This window comes from Xenopus laevis, chromosome 5L (genome assembly GCF_017654675.1).
Source record: "Xenopus laevis strain J_2021 chromosome 5L, Xenopus_laevis_v10.1, whole genome shotgun sequence".
Taxonomy (NCBI): domain Eukaryota; kingdom Metazoa; phylum Chordata; class Amphibia; order Anura; family Pipidae; genus Xenopus; species Xenopus laevis.
Window position 1 is genome coordinate 34774208 of NC_054379.1, and position 14626 is coordinate 34788833.

At 38.7% G+C, this 14626-nt stretch overlaps 1 long non-coding RNA gene across 1 annotated transcript in view; it reads left to right on the forward strand.

Moving 5' to 3' along the window:
• Window positions 1–1619: 1619 nt before the first annotated feature.
• The window catches only part of LOC108716600, a 46294-nt gene continuing 33287 nt past the window's right edge, over window positions 1620–14626 (forward strand). The window contains exon 1 of the long non-coding RNA XR_001935703.2: window positions 1620–2052. This is a non-coding gene — a long non-coding RNA (uncharacterized LOC108716600). The remainder of the gene's footprint in view (window positions 2053–14626) is intronic.

Consider the following 14626-nt stretch of genomic DNA (forward strand, 5'->3'; position numbering starts at 1 on the left):
AAATCTTTTTTAATATGATAAACGAAAGCCTGAGTCTAAGCATATTTCAACACAACAAACAATACATAAAAAATAGATGTGGGTGGACAGGACTGGCATCAGTATCAGAATAGACGCTGGCAATGTATTAAGTGGGAGCGGCCAATGATAAATACACAGGTGTGAAGCAGACTGATATATTTGTCCGTGGTGGGAATTTACTTTATATGACACATAAAACCATCGAGTTACCGTTTTATAGATTAATAATATCTGAAATATTATTCTCTCAGATATATACGTCTATTAACTATTGTAGGTCACCATTTTTTGGTTTTCTTTCCAACTGTGTGTGTGTAAATGTATTTATATTTACTGTAGGTCATCATTTTCTGATTTTCAGTAGCCCATGTTGGTTTAAACAAATATACATGGCAACTGGTCCTCTCAGAGAAGCATTTTCCTAGGGCCCTATATTTTTATAGTATTATTATTATATTATTATTATTATTATTATTGTTATTTTAGAGTTGGAATTTACAGAGATTAGTCAAAAGCAAAGTGGAAATGAAATGCAACTTTGTAAATATATATATGCAGTGTAGAACCAGCCACCTGCCCAGAGATCCCAGTCCCTGAGAATGAGAGAAGCTGGTATATCCAGTCTGTGCAAGTCCTGCTGCCCCGAGAAGGCCAAGTGAGAAGCATAAGGAAAGTCAGGGGAAATCAAAGTCCACAGGGCCAGAAAACTCTGTATAGCAGGCATGTCCAAAGTGCGGCCCATTTTAAAATTTACACCGGCCCTCAGCATCCATCATGAAATAAATAATAATGAGGCCCCCCAGCACAGTGCGATCAGGAATCCCATAGCAGTAATATTAAGGCACATTAGTGAAATGATCTGCCACTTGGTCTATACTGCTGCATGTATGCTGAAGGTGTTAGTTATGGACATGTACTGGAACGTAGAGACGCGCTGTTTTCGCATACTTCTTTAGGGCTGAAGGTGTCAATAGACATACTGACGTGCCTGTACCGTAAACTAAAGAAGTGCTAAAATATTACTGCTGCGATTACTCGATTCCTGTAATTTAATGTTAATGGTTCAAAGAATGTCGGGCTGAATGGTCGGCCCCCACACATTTTCACCTCACCAAATCTGGCCCTCGTTGCAAAAAGTTTGGGCACCCTTACTGTATAGTAACTTTTCCCATGCGGTCAGGGACTACCAGATAGTGGTAGGGAAATAACATTCAAATCTTTCTTAATATCCACATTGTTAGAGGTTAAACAACGCGGGTTCCAGCCAAAGCCCCTTGCAGTCCCCACACTGGCAGGACACACACGTTGAGAAGGGAGCAGAAATGTGTTTCATTAGCACATAAAAGCTCCCCGCGGAGAAGGAGAATGGGAGCAAAGAATAGGGCTGATTTGGGAACAATTGCCCTTTCAGTGTGATGCTCTAACCTGTTATGTTCCCTATCATTTCCCCATTGTCCTGCGCTCATTTTAAACTACTTAGCGTGTCCTGCCCCACTGATCCCTTTGCAGATAACATGGAGTTCTGCCCCGATACATCAAAACCATGTCACTGCCGCCGGTGTGTCAGCCTTGTCCCCCTTTCCTTCCGTTCTCTTCCCTGGCTCCGTGCTCTGCCACCCAGGCTCTGCGGGCTGCGCTTTTTGTACAAAAAAAAAAAAGTGGGGGGGTTTGGGCAACTAGTACATTTATTTTTCAAGCTCTTTGCTGGTTTAAGCGAGCGTGAGCTGTGAATAAACAAAGGCAGTAAACAAGAAAAAAAAAAACCCTGAACAGATTCCAGGAGGGTAAACTTCCAGCAATAGAAGCAGCACGTCACTCTTTAGCAAATTGACTCACTTATTATATTCCCTTCCCTGTGCTCCGCACTCATTCTGCCACCCAGAATTTTATCCAGCTGATCAATATCTTCTGGCTGAAATATTCTTTGTTTTCCCAATGTCGAAATCTTTGCTTTGGTCTTAGAGTCAACAGTGATTTAAATCTTCAATAAAACCTGCAAAGCGGAGTTACTGGGAGCCACGGCAGCAGCAGGTAGGGAGAACTGCTATGTTTCTGTGGGGCAGCCCCTCATCAGGAACTTTATCTCACCGGCCTCGTGCAGGGCAGGCTGTTATTTCACTTTTATTAAATATACAAAATGCAGCAGAGATCAACCTGAAAATTAAATAGCACAAATGCAATTATGACCATTAGATTCACAGATGCATTTTGTACTCTTTGTTATTTGTCAAAAAAATATGTTTACATGACTCTCTTTAGTCCCAGCACAATATTTAGCAGCACTTAGCATTTTTTTTTTTAAATCTAACTTTTATTAGAGATTCTTTCATTAAATTACAAACAGTGTAGGGTTTAATATTCTCTCTTAGTTTGTTTGATCTGTCAGTACCTAATAGATTTCAAGGCAACCAATTACTACAGTAAATAGCAAACTTTCTGAATGATTCTGATGACACAATAAAACATAACATATTTTAACTCTTTCTTCCCTTGTTACTGTTAATAAATGTTGAAATGTTATTTCTTTCGTGCTAGGGATATTATGTTATGTTAACCCCCAATTTCATCAAATTAATTCTGTTAATAAAAATTTATTATTTCCCCCACTTGGCCAAACAGAGACCATTCTAAGTGTGCAAAATGCCGCAGATATTTTTTAAGAATCAAGAAATACAATACAGGCATCAGCCCTTTGGTAAATTGGAATAATATTTTTGTATCAGCAGCTAAATAAAAACGAATTTCCCCTGCAATATTGAATATATATATATATATATATATATATATATATATATATATATATATATATATATATATATATACATTTGTTTTTCTTTTCTTCTTTTTTTAATATTGCAGGGGAAATTAGTTTTCATTTAGCTGCCTATACAAAAAAAATAATATATATATATATATATATATATATATATATATATATATATATATATATATATATATATATATATTCAATATTGCAGGGGAAATTTGTTTTGTTTTCATTTAACTGCTGCTACAAAAAATAAATATATATTCAATATTGCAGGGGAAATTTGTTTTCATTTAGCTGCTGATACAAAAAAAAAAAAATATATATATTAGCAGCTAAATTTTCCCTGCAATATTGAATATTATTTAATATTGCAGGGAAAATTTGTTTTCATTTAGCTGCTGATACAAAAATATTGTGCCCATTTGGCACGAAATGCGTAAGGCAATACATGTCCTAATACATACTTTTTACATTTTACTACTACCTTGCTACTGCATTTATTAATTGTGGATCTACTTCACCTACTTTGAGTTTACTGATATATAAATAAATATATATATATATATATATATATATATAGATATATATATATATATATATATATATACACACACTGTAAAATATACATAGTTATATAGTTGTAGTGTTCTTGCTACTTAATTGTAAATATGTGAATATGATGACCTCTATCTATATAACATATGCAATATTCTGCACATATCTAGTTGATCATGTCAATTCTATTAATATTATATAATATAAAACATATATTATATCATATATTTATTATAATATCTTCCACTTCCTTGTAAGAGCTTACACACACACACACACACGACTGCTGTGACAAGTTTTATTTCCAGTACAAGATGAAATTCGAGCAGGACACACAGAAAGGCTAATCGTTTATAAATAATTAATTTCTTCCCATTTCTCTAGTAATGCAGGTCCTTGGATCTGTCAATTACTTGTGCCTAAATGAGTGTATACCCACGTACTTCATTTCGGATGGTTTGATGGGGGGGAAGCAGAGCAGAGTCAAGGCCACTCCAGGCTGCCTGAAATAGGAATGACCTTTTGATATGGGGGTTCAGAGTAACCTCTTCCTTAATGCAACGGCACTTTTGAAAGAAAGCCTGGCCTTGTTGGAGATGTAATCTGTAAAATGACCAATTTAAAAGGCCTGATCTTTATCATGTGAGCCTCTTCCTAGTCCTGCAGCTCCATCTATTCTATTCTGATGCCTCTTGTCACATTGACCAAGTCAGCAAGCCGGCAGCTCAGAAGTATTTTGTAATTAGGTGGGATTGATATCTAGTCCCCCTTTTCAATGGCACTTGTAATAAAGCATTTGTGAGGACTCTAGCAGCGAGCGCTTTCATACAGTATTGGAAATGTGTAATCCCCTCCCTGATCATTTTCAAAGGCAGCCTTTTATGTCTTTATACGGACTTTAATTGATTATGCTAAAAATCTGGATTGTGTTTTTTTATTTCCCCCCCCCCCTGCAAACCCAAGTAATACCTTCAAACGCAGGATTCATTTGGATTCATCTAATTCACAAAGGATTTGTGCATACAGATACATGGCTGCCTCTGAGAAAAACAGGGGCCTATTTAGGAGAAACTTGGATCGCAATGGGCAAGGTTACTCTTATCAATCAAAGGGGAGAAGGCACTTCTTATTCCAAAAAAAAGAAAAAAAAAATCAGACGGATCAATCACAAAAAGGTTTCAAAGGTCAGAGGAGGCAGAAATGCCTTTGGTTGGAGCTCAACTACAACACAGACACCAGGCATTTTGTTGCCCTAGTAACCAGGCCAGGCATCGTCTCCATTGCTGCTTGTTCATCCTACTTACTTTGTAACTTGCTTTAATTGCATCTCTTTCCAGTCACTAGTTTTGCATATATCAGCCATCGACATCAGGCATTTTGTTGGGCCTCTCTGTTTGGTGTTGGTGAAACAAAGCCAGTACTGTTCTACTGCTGGACACATAGCTTGCATCTAGTGCTAATTATCCGATTCTTACAACATAATTCTAAATAATAATAATAAAAAAAATATATATATATATATATATATATATATATATATATATATATATATATATATATATATATATATATATATATATATATGGCTGTGGCCATCCAGCTGTTTTCTGATCTCCAGCAGAGATAGGAGTCAGGACTAAACTAGCAGTAGAGGAGGCTCCGATTCTAACAAAATAATTCTAAATAATTAAAAAATAAAAAAATAGAAGTCCTAAGAGTGCTGACCTTTCTGTGAGTTAAATTTACTTAATTTGGACACTGCACCCAGGCACGTCTGCACACAGTGACGAGAGTGCCGGCTCCTCCATGGATTTCATATATATATATATATATATATATATATATATATATATATATATATATATATATATATATATATATATATATATATATATATATATATATATATATATAAACATGGAGGAGCACACCCTAAACCTGCTTAGCAACTTGCTAGGTTGCTGGTAAATAAGGTAAATAAAGTGACATAGTACCGCACTCAACGGGAATACTTGTGAAAAAAATCGAGATTTATTGAAAAAAAAATGACTTTTCGAACACCAACTGTGCTCTTTCTCTTGTTATCCTTGAGAAAGCGCACAGCTGGTGTTCGATACGTCGGATTTTTTTCAATAAATCTTGATTTTTTCACAAGTATTCCCATTGAGTGCGGTACTATGTCACTATATATATATATATTGGTCTTGATAAAGGTCTTAGGAAAAGACCGAAAGGTTGACCTGCTTTTAAACATGTATTAAATAAAATTTAGATTTTTTTACTTCTGTAAAGGTTCCCAGTGTGCACCTCATTTCTTGGATTTTTTTGTGCAGCATTCGGTTGATAAAGGGCTGGTATAGCCCGAAATGTTGCCGTGTTATTAGCACAAATAAATAGTTGAAACCAAGAATCAGAGTGCTGCTGCAGCAATTGTTTTCATTGGAAGTAACCTCTGCAGAGAGGATTACAGCGTGCACCTGGCGCCTCAAACAGCGGAACGTGTGAGTGTGGCAATTTATTCTGACTTTACAGCATTCGGATGGTAGCACCTGGGTCAGTTGTTTATCGTTTAGTGGTGTGCTGAACAAATTGGACTATTTTTACATATATATATATATTTATATATATATATATATATTTATATTAAAACAATATTTTAGATATATAGATGTTTTTACGCAAATATATAGCAGAAACATCACCTCTAAGAAGGCTTTATACTCTTGGGAAGCTTGTACATATTTCTTTTATAGCTACTCTTCAGCAAGCATGTATTTATAAAACACACGTCATCAATATATCTTCCTCCAGACTGGTAAACTGCTATTCTGCATTACCAACCAGGGTGCTGGGAATTGTGGTTCTGCATCAGCAGGGGCACCATGGATTGCCCATTAGAACAACATTTGTACTTGTTAACAGTGTATAAGGGAAAATAACAACTTCCCACAGACAGGCCACATTCTGAGAAGCAGGCAAGGAAAGTGCAGGAGTTCCCTGCTGTGCCAAGTTGTCTGGCTAAATACTTACAAGGGTTCGGGTAATGGATCTGGAGTCAGACACTGAGCAGCCTTTAGCGCACACACACCTGTGGATTTAGCTGAGCACAGAGGATGCATGGGGGAGATTCCCCTGCTGAAATCTAGGATTAGGGATATTCCCAAAGAATAGGAGCTAAACCAGGCTAGTGTGAACTGTCTTTCCAAGCAATAGGCTAAAGCAGTATTACCGCTAGTAAAATAGGTCTCCATCAGTATCCCAGGAGACACATCTACTTGGGTGTTCCAGCCTCCTAGTGCAAGCTGTAATTAGTCTTGCTACCAACTCTTAAAGAGCCAGCCACACGTGCAGCTTTGCATTTAACCCCTTCCCTGCCAAGGGCTTTGACAGCCTACTCTGCCCAGCAAAACGTTGTTATTAAATTAAATGCCATCCAATAATTAGTATAGGGCATATTTAACAAAGATTGTAATACAATAAAGAGAGTAATACATTTGCATCTCGGGCACATTTTCACAGTGAAATGTCATATTTTGCAAATAAATACACCAAGAACTAGATTAATTAAAGAGCCAGAAAGTCTAATGCACAGAATGTCAGCTTTTATACATAAAAAAATAAAGCACAATTCAGTAAGCATTCTGAGGTCAAAAAAAATTATCAGTCATCTGGTATGTGCAAATTACAGTTATTCCAAACAAATTGACTAGGTGAACTAGGCCATTATTTCAGTGTGCCAGCAATGTAAAATAAATCCTTTAATAAAATTACCCCAATGCATTATCATCATCATCATTCATATACAGCGCCAGAAAGTTACATTAATTTATAACAAACCGAGGTCTTACAATCATGTAACAAACAAGGGTTACAGAATAAACATAAGATCAGAGGCCCTACTCACAAGAGCTTACAGTCCACTACCAGTTATTTTAAATGGCATTAATACAAATTTGCAACACTGGTTATGCCACAGTACTTTGGCCCTAAAAATTTTTTTAAGGGAACCACAACATAAAATAGGGAACATGTATCTGGGTCTTCAGTAACGTTGACCAAATATGAATTTGGTCACTTGGAGTATTTCTTTAAAAAATCTTTTCTTGTTTTTATCCTTACATTTTTTAGATTTCAGGGAGCCACTTTCAGTTGGGTGGGTTGCTATAAGTGTCACTGGCTGTCTCTCTGAACCTTTCTCCAGCAGTTGGATCACACAACTTGTATGAGAATTCATTAGAAATATGTGGGTTCTTTGGGAGCAGTCCAATCAGTATAATTAAATGCTAATAACGACTGGTCCAAAGTTGACTTGAATTAATCTGAGCGAGCCCTACATCATTTAACATATTATAGGAAGAAGAAAGTATGCCAGGCAAAGGCAAAGGGATATTAGGGTTCCTGCTCTGTGGGTTATTATGCGTAATCATCCTCTGTAGTAACTGCTCCAACTCTTCCTTTGCTCTATACCCACCGGGTAAAAAATAAATGCTAAAGTGACAAATAATTAGCAACTGATCTATTTTTTTTTTGCATCTGACAATGTTTATCAGACATATTCCCTGCTCTTATCTAATTGAGATAGATGAATATGCCATTTCTACTTGCCAATACAGGTATAGGATCCCTTATCCGGAAACCCATAGACTCCATTTTGTCCAAATAATCCAAATTTTTAAAAATGATTTCCTTTTTCTCTGTAACAGTAGCATTTACTTGACCCCAACTAATATATAATTAATCCTTATTTGAAGCAAAACCAGCCTATTGGTTTTATTTAATGTTTAAGTTAATTTCTAGTAGACTTAAGGCATGAAGACCCAAGGCATGAAGACCCAAACTACAGAAAGATCTGTTATCCGGAAAACCCCAGGTCCCGAGCATTCTGGATAACAGAATACCTGTACTACATTTGATCCAGTGTCAAGAGGAGGAACAGTTTGGAGGGAAGGGAATGCCAAGAGAACAGAGGGACAGGGGAGAGAAATATACACAGGACAGACAGGATTCTCACTGGAGGAGCCTCAACACCTAAAAAATATGTACAATTGTGTAGTGTGCTCTTTAGATTTTATAATTTCTATTCATTTTCTTTTCTATTGACTTTTCATAATATCAGTAGTTTCATACTGCTAAACAGGGGTGTAATTATAGAGAAAGCAGACCCTGTGCTGCAGGGGGGCCCAGGAGGTATAGTGGCCGCATGAGACCCTCATTCATATGCAATTTCAATAAATATTGGTAAAACAGGTCAACCTGAAAAATAATTTGCTGTGGGGCCCAGTGATATCTCGTTACACCACTGCTGCTAGATCCATGTTTTTCCCCAACACAGCAAGCTACAATGCTGTCTTCCAGAAAGTGACATCACTTAGGGGGTTATTTATCAAGCTCTGAAAATCCGGACCTCAAATAATTCGGAGCAAAAAAAAAAAACCGAAGAATTTTTCGAGATTTATTAGTCCGATGGTCTAAAAACTCTGAACCCCGGTGTCTAAAAGCTCTTGAGGTCATGTATAAGTCCATGGGGAAGGTTCCAGTGTCTGCACTGATGTCCGTACCGATATCCGATGATTTCGGGGTTTCGGCGCAAAAAACAATGAAAAAATCTTAGTTTTTGCAGAAAACTCCGAACATTTCAAACAATTCTTCATAAATAAGGTCCATTCGGGAATTTGGACTTGCTCAAAGTTCAATATTAGAAATACTGAGATAAATAACCCCCTTAGTTTCTATTGCGCGTAGTTTTCTCATCTCTCATTTGTGGAAATTACAAACCTATAAGCATTCAGATCTGAGTTTCAGCACATTAAGGGGTTGACTGCATTTTTTTTAATAACTGCTAAATGCTGCATTTTTATGCATTTGAAACACATTCAGAATATATTAAAAGAGAAGACGCCTGTTGAGCTCACAAAAACACAGTATATATGTTTCCAAATATGTTTCCATTTGTTTAGCCTACATTTCTATAGATGCACATTGACTGTGTAAGGGAATGTGTAAGGGACCTTAAACTATAAAACTAGACGAGAGAAGAACAGAACTGTGGGGTCTAGAGATGGTGCCTACATTAGTAGCTGACCCTCTTGTGGTTGGCTGTCCAGCATATAGTATAAAGCTGCTAATATCATGAAAACGTTACAGAAGTTTATTAAAGAAAGGCAACTCAGGATAACTTATATAATTAGGATATCAAAGGTACATTTTTCTGCCTCAGACTGACTGATATATAGAAGATATAGAATATAGAATCTTACCAAACTGGTATATATATTTAAGTAAATATTGCCCTTTTACATCTCTTGCCTTGAACCCCCATTTTGTGATGGTCTGTGTGCTGCCTCAGAGATCATCTGACCAGAAATACTACAACTCTAACTGTAACAGGAAGAAGTGTGGAAGCAAAAGACACAACTCTGTCTGTTAATTGGCTCATGTGACTAACATGTTTGGTTTGTTTGCGTGCACTGTGAATCCTACGATCCCAGGGGGCGGCCCTTATTTTTTAAAATGTCAATTTTCTGTTTAGGATTACCCAATGGCACATACTACTAAAAAAAAGTATATTATTATGAAAATTGATTATTTACATGAAGCAGTGTTTTACATGGGAGCTGTTTTATGCAATATCTCTTTATAGAGACCTACATTGTTCTGGGGTATAGTTTTACTTTAAAGTACAAAACAGATTTCTGAAAGACCACCCCCACTTTTTAGGGGGTTATTTACTGTTTTAGGAATGATTGGGATTAGCTTCTATGTTCCCAGGTCCCAGGTACAGGTATTTGTATGTAACCCTAGGTCAGTGATCCCCAACCAGTAGCTTGTAAGTAACATGTTGCTTTCCAACCCCTTGGATGTTGCTTCCAGTGGCCTCAAAGCAGGAGCTTATTTTTTAAATTCCAGGCTTAGAGGTAAGATTTGGTTGCATAAAAATCAGGTTAACTTCCAAACAGAGCCTCAATGTAGGTTGACAATCCACAGGGGCTACCAAATGGCCAATCACAGCAATTATATGGCACCCCAAGAACATTTTTCATGCTTGTGTTGCTCCCCAACTCCTTTTACTGCTGAATGTTGCTCACGGGTTCAAAAGGTTGGGGATCCCTGCCCTAGTGGGTACTGCCACATTCTATAACTGTAAATGGGCTTCTCCACAAACCTCAATGAGATTCCTCCAATAAGAATCATTGCCTCAAGTGCTGGGCCCATCTTCTAACACAGTGAAATTGCCAAACGGGTTTTGTTTGCGAATATGAGGTGATAAATGAACACTAGAAGGGCACCTCTGCTCCAAACCAGGTCTAATATATAAAAGGTTTGCAGCATTGACAGTAAACTGAAATGTTTTGAGGGGTAGGGGTGGAGGGTGAGTTTCTAGGCAGCATTAGGTCAACTAAAGAATGAAATCTCTGAGCGGGAATGTTACTGTGAAGTATCATCTACTTGAAATTCCCTAGATGCTCAGCATAATAATTTCTTGACGGCAACGAGATGCAGCAACTCACTGCTTAGGAATGCTTGCAAGGCTGTCTGGGAGAAACCGAGCTGACGTACAAACTGCCCAGTAAAGCAGCCAGTGACTAAAGCCCCACTCTTTATTACTGTATATGCCACTGACATAGATGGGAAGTGGCTTTCTTAAATGCACACCTCCTTTCCCTAGGCAACAAAATAAATGACATATTTCACAGTATTGAACTTGTTTAGGAGGTAAGGAGCATTGTTGCTGAACCCCATGAATGGGAAGCCACATTTTTTTTCCTTTTGTACATAGAACAACCATAGAAATAGATTTTTTGGCCATACTTTCTAAAGAACTTAATAAATAATATTCCAATTTAGTAAGAAGCTATATGTACAGCTGGCCTCAGAGGGATTGAGAGGTATCCTACAGGATTGTGTATTAATGCTTTTTATCCACACATATGGATGAGCCAGCAGATTGACCGACAGAGTGTTTGTTGGATCCCTGGGCAGAAGATTGGTTAACACAATTATGGATCTCAACCATGTGAGAAATAAGACTATTAGTTGTTCTGGTTTTCTGAGCCAATGGGTCACACTAAAGGAAGACAATCTCTATAGGACCCATAAGACCCAAGGGCCAAATAGATGGATATCATGTGTGTGGCCACTTTTGCATTGTTCTGTTTATGAAGGCTAACCACCAGAACTACTGAACCAGCAGCAAACTAAAAAAAGGAGCGGTGGATTGACTGAGTTTTTCTTTCAGGGTCCAGGTGGTTAGGCAGTAAGGAAGAAACTTGCCAAATTGTCAAAGAAGAGAATGAATATCAATGTCAAACATTCTCCTGCCTCAGCAGGCTTGGACTAGCAATATTGGACTAGTTCTGGCTAATGTCCACGGTTGGACTGGGATGTGCGAGCCCCACAAGGGCCCCACACTCCCTCTGGGGCTCCTGACGCCCACTTACTCACCTCCAGACCCTTCCTCCATCCCTCTGCATGTATCTTAACTTACTTTTGCTGCAATCGGGGAAGGGTAGCGGGAAGTGAAGGCAGAGGGCAAGCGGGGATTGGGTCTGGGTCCGTGGGGCCAACTGTTTTTTTTCCCGGTGTCTGGCCAGCCAAGTCATACCCTGCTATTGGCAGAGGATCTGCTGTTTTTTGTCACAGACCAGGGTTCCCCACTCTTTTTTTACCCTTAAAAGAGAAACAAACCCTTTACCAAAAAAAACCCTACCCCCCACAAAATCCCCCCTACCCCCCGGGAAATGCCCCTAACTTTTTACTCACCCCTCGGTGCAAATTCACAGCATTGAAGTTCACCGCAGCCATCTTCTGGGTCTTTGTGTCTTCTTCTGTCACTTCGGCAATTTCTGCCCATTTTGGTGCATACCGGTAAATTGCTCCAACTGCGCATGCGCTGCTTCATTGGTCTCCGTCTCAGCTTACAGAAGACCCGGAATATGGCTGCAGTGAACCCCGATGCTGTCACTCTGCACCAAGGGGTAAGTAAAAAGTAAGGGGCATTTCCCCGGGGGGGGGGGGCAGCTAGGCTGGGGGGTGGAGGGAGGGGGGTCTACGAAGGGGTGGGGGTAGGGTTTTTTCTGGTAAAGGGTTTGTTTCTCCTTTAAGCCACATTCAGATGTAAAAAGAATGGGGGCGCAGCTCAAGCAATCACTTGGAAATCACAAAGAAGCACCTACTTTGAGGCTACTGGGAGCACAGTGAGCAACATGTTGCTCAGGATCCACTGGTTGGGATCACTGCCTAGACAGTCACTATTTATTGGGCCTGTAGAGAATGTTTGGGCCTCTGTGTATTTGAAATGCCAGGATCAATTTTAAATCCAAGTGCAGGCCTGTGCCTCAAGGTAGCTTCATGTTCTTACATCCTATGCTTCATAGAATTCAAAGATATCTATTGTATAGCATGTATGTGAATTCCCTGGAAAAACTCAATTTGTGTGTATGCTAAGGAAAAGTTCTCATCGTTGCCGTTGCTGTTAAGGGTTGAGAATTATAATGGCCGGTGCCCAGGCCCGGATTTGTGGAAAGGCCACCTCGGCTCGGGCCTAGGGCTGCAGGATTTTAGGGGGGAGGCATGCTGCCCAACCCCACCCACATTGGTTCAAAAACACTGAGAATGCGCTGGAGATACAATAATTTTTTGAATTTCGCATGTGCCAATCCCCATTGCTCTGGTCCAGATGATGAAAATTTGCACAGATAAAGAGGGGACAGGGCGACTAATGGCAGTGGGCCTAGGGGTGCCCACTATGTAAATCCGACCCTGCCCGTGTCTGCTGCAAATACCTCATACTTTAGTTAGTGGCATGGAAAGGAGTTGGCCCAGAACTCTGCCTGACCTCACCTGTAGGACTTGGCAAACAAAAGGGAGTCCATTACTCTCAGAGCTTACTCTGCCCCTGAATGCAGGGTGCTGTGACATTGCAGACACTCCCTAGCACTTAGCAGGAGGATTTAGCTTTTTTACTTTGCTCTAATGCAAACACTGCTCCTGTTTCATTTCTTCTGTAATTTTCAGCTCGCCGAGTGATTGCTGCAGCAATTAATACTTTTGCATAAACATCATGCAGCACCAACAATAGAGGGTTTAGGGAGGTATTTTAAAAGACAATAACCATATAAATGTGCCATGTGCACTTAACTAGAAAGAGTTCAGCTCTTTATAAACACAAATTAACTCTTTTACTATGGGGCCACTTGTATGTTTATTTCATTATCTCAGAATCCACTAAAAAAACCAAATATGTTTAAAAACACACAAAGTGAATTTCTAGAGGTCAAACTTGGAAGTTAAACACAACCTTGTAGAATGATACTGACTTGTGGATTTTAAAAGACAATAAAACCCTTTGTTCTACTGTATCATGTTTTGTTATGTTGTGGCCACTGGGGGCAATGTTTCATGAAGCTGCCTGAATAGTGAGAGGAAAGGAAGGATAAATGCAGTTAAACAAGAATAAAATACAAGAATGATGAACAGATGAGGGAAAGATAAGGGATAATATACACCAATTGTAAAATACAAAGATAATAGAAACCAACAAGGAGCTTATAAAGACACAGGATAGCAGACCAAGTGCTTTTATACAGGTCATGGTCACCTTCTATCCTTAAATTTTAGGTAGTGGGTAAATGTATGATCAGAACTGAGAACCACTTATAAGGATAGGATATATTTTAGAGGATGTATTTGGCACCTGTGAATTATAAGGACAGATGATTCCATGGAGTTAGATTTGCATATGGACACTTAGTGCTTGCAGTTTGTATGGCATCTCTGTGTTTGCTGGGGTGAATTGTTCTGCAAGTGCAGAAGATTTCATTGACCCCACAATTTTGTCAAAGCTGTTGGCTTAGCTCTTAAAGGAGAAGGAAAGCTACCGAAGCAGCTTATTGCCAATAGATTAGCCACAATAGTGCAAGCTATAAGACTATACTTATTCTGCAGAATGCTTCACCATACCTGAGTAAACAGCTCTTGAAGCTTTCTGTTTGTTTAGGATAGCAGCTGCCATATTTGCTTGGTGTGACATCACTTCCTGCCTGAATCCCTCCCAGCTCTGGGCTCAGATTGTATAAAGGAGGGGAGGAGGAAAAAAATGCTTTGTTTCTTTTGACAGAGGACTTAAACCAGCATTACTTTGACGGTTTACTGGTGTATATATATAAACTTTTCTGATAAAGGTTATTTAATTTTAGCCTTTACTTCTCCTTTAATAAGGTTATAGATATATCTAATCACTGTATCAGCCATTTGGCCATAGTTACAAGAATATCTAGAACA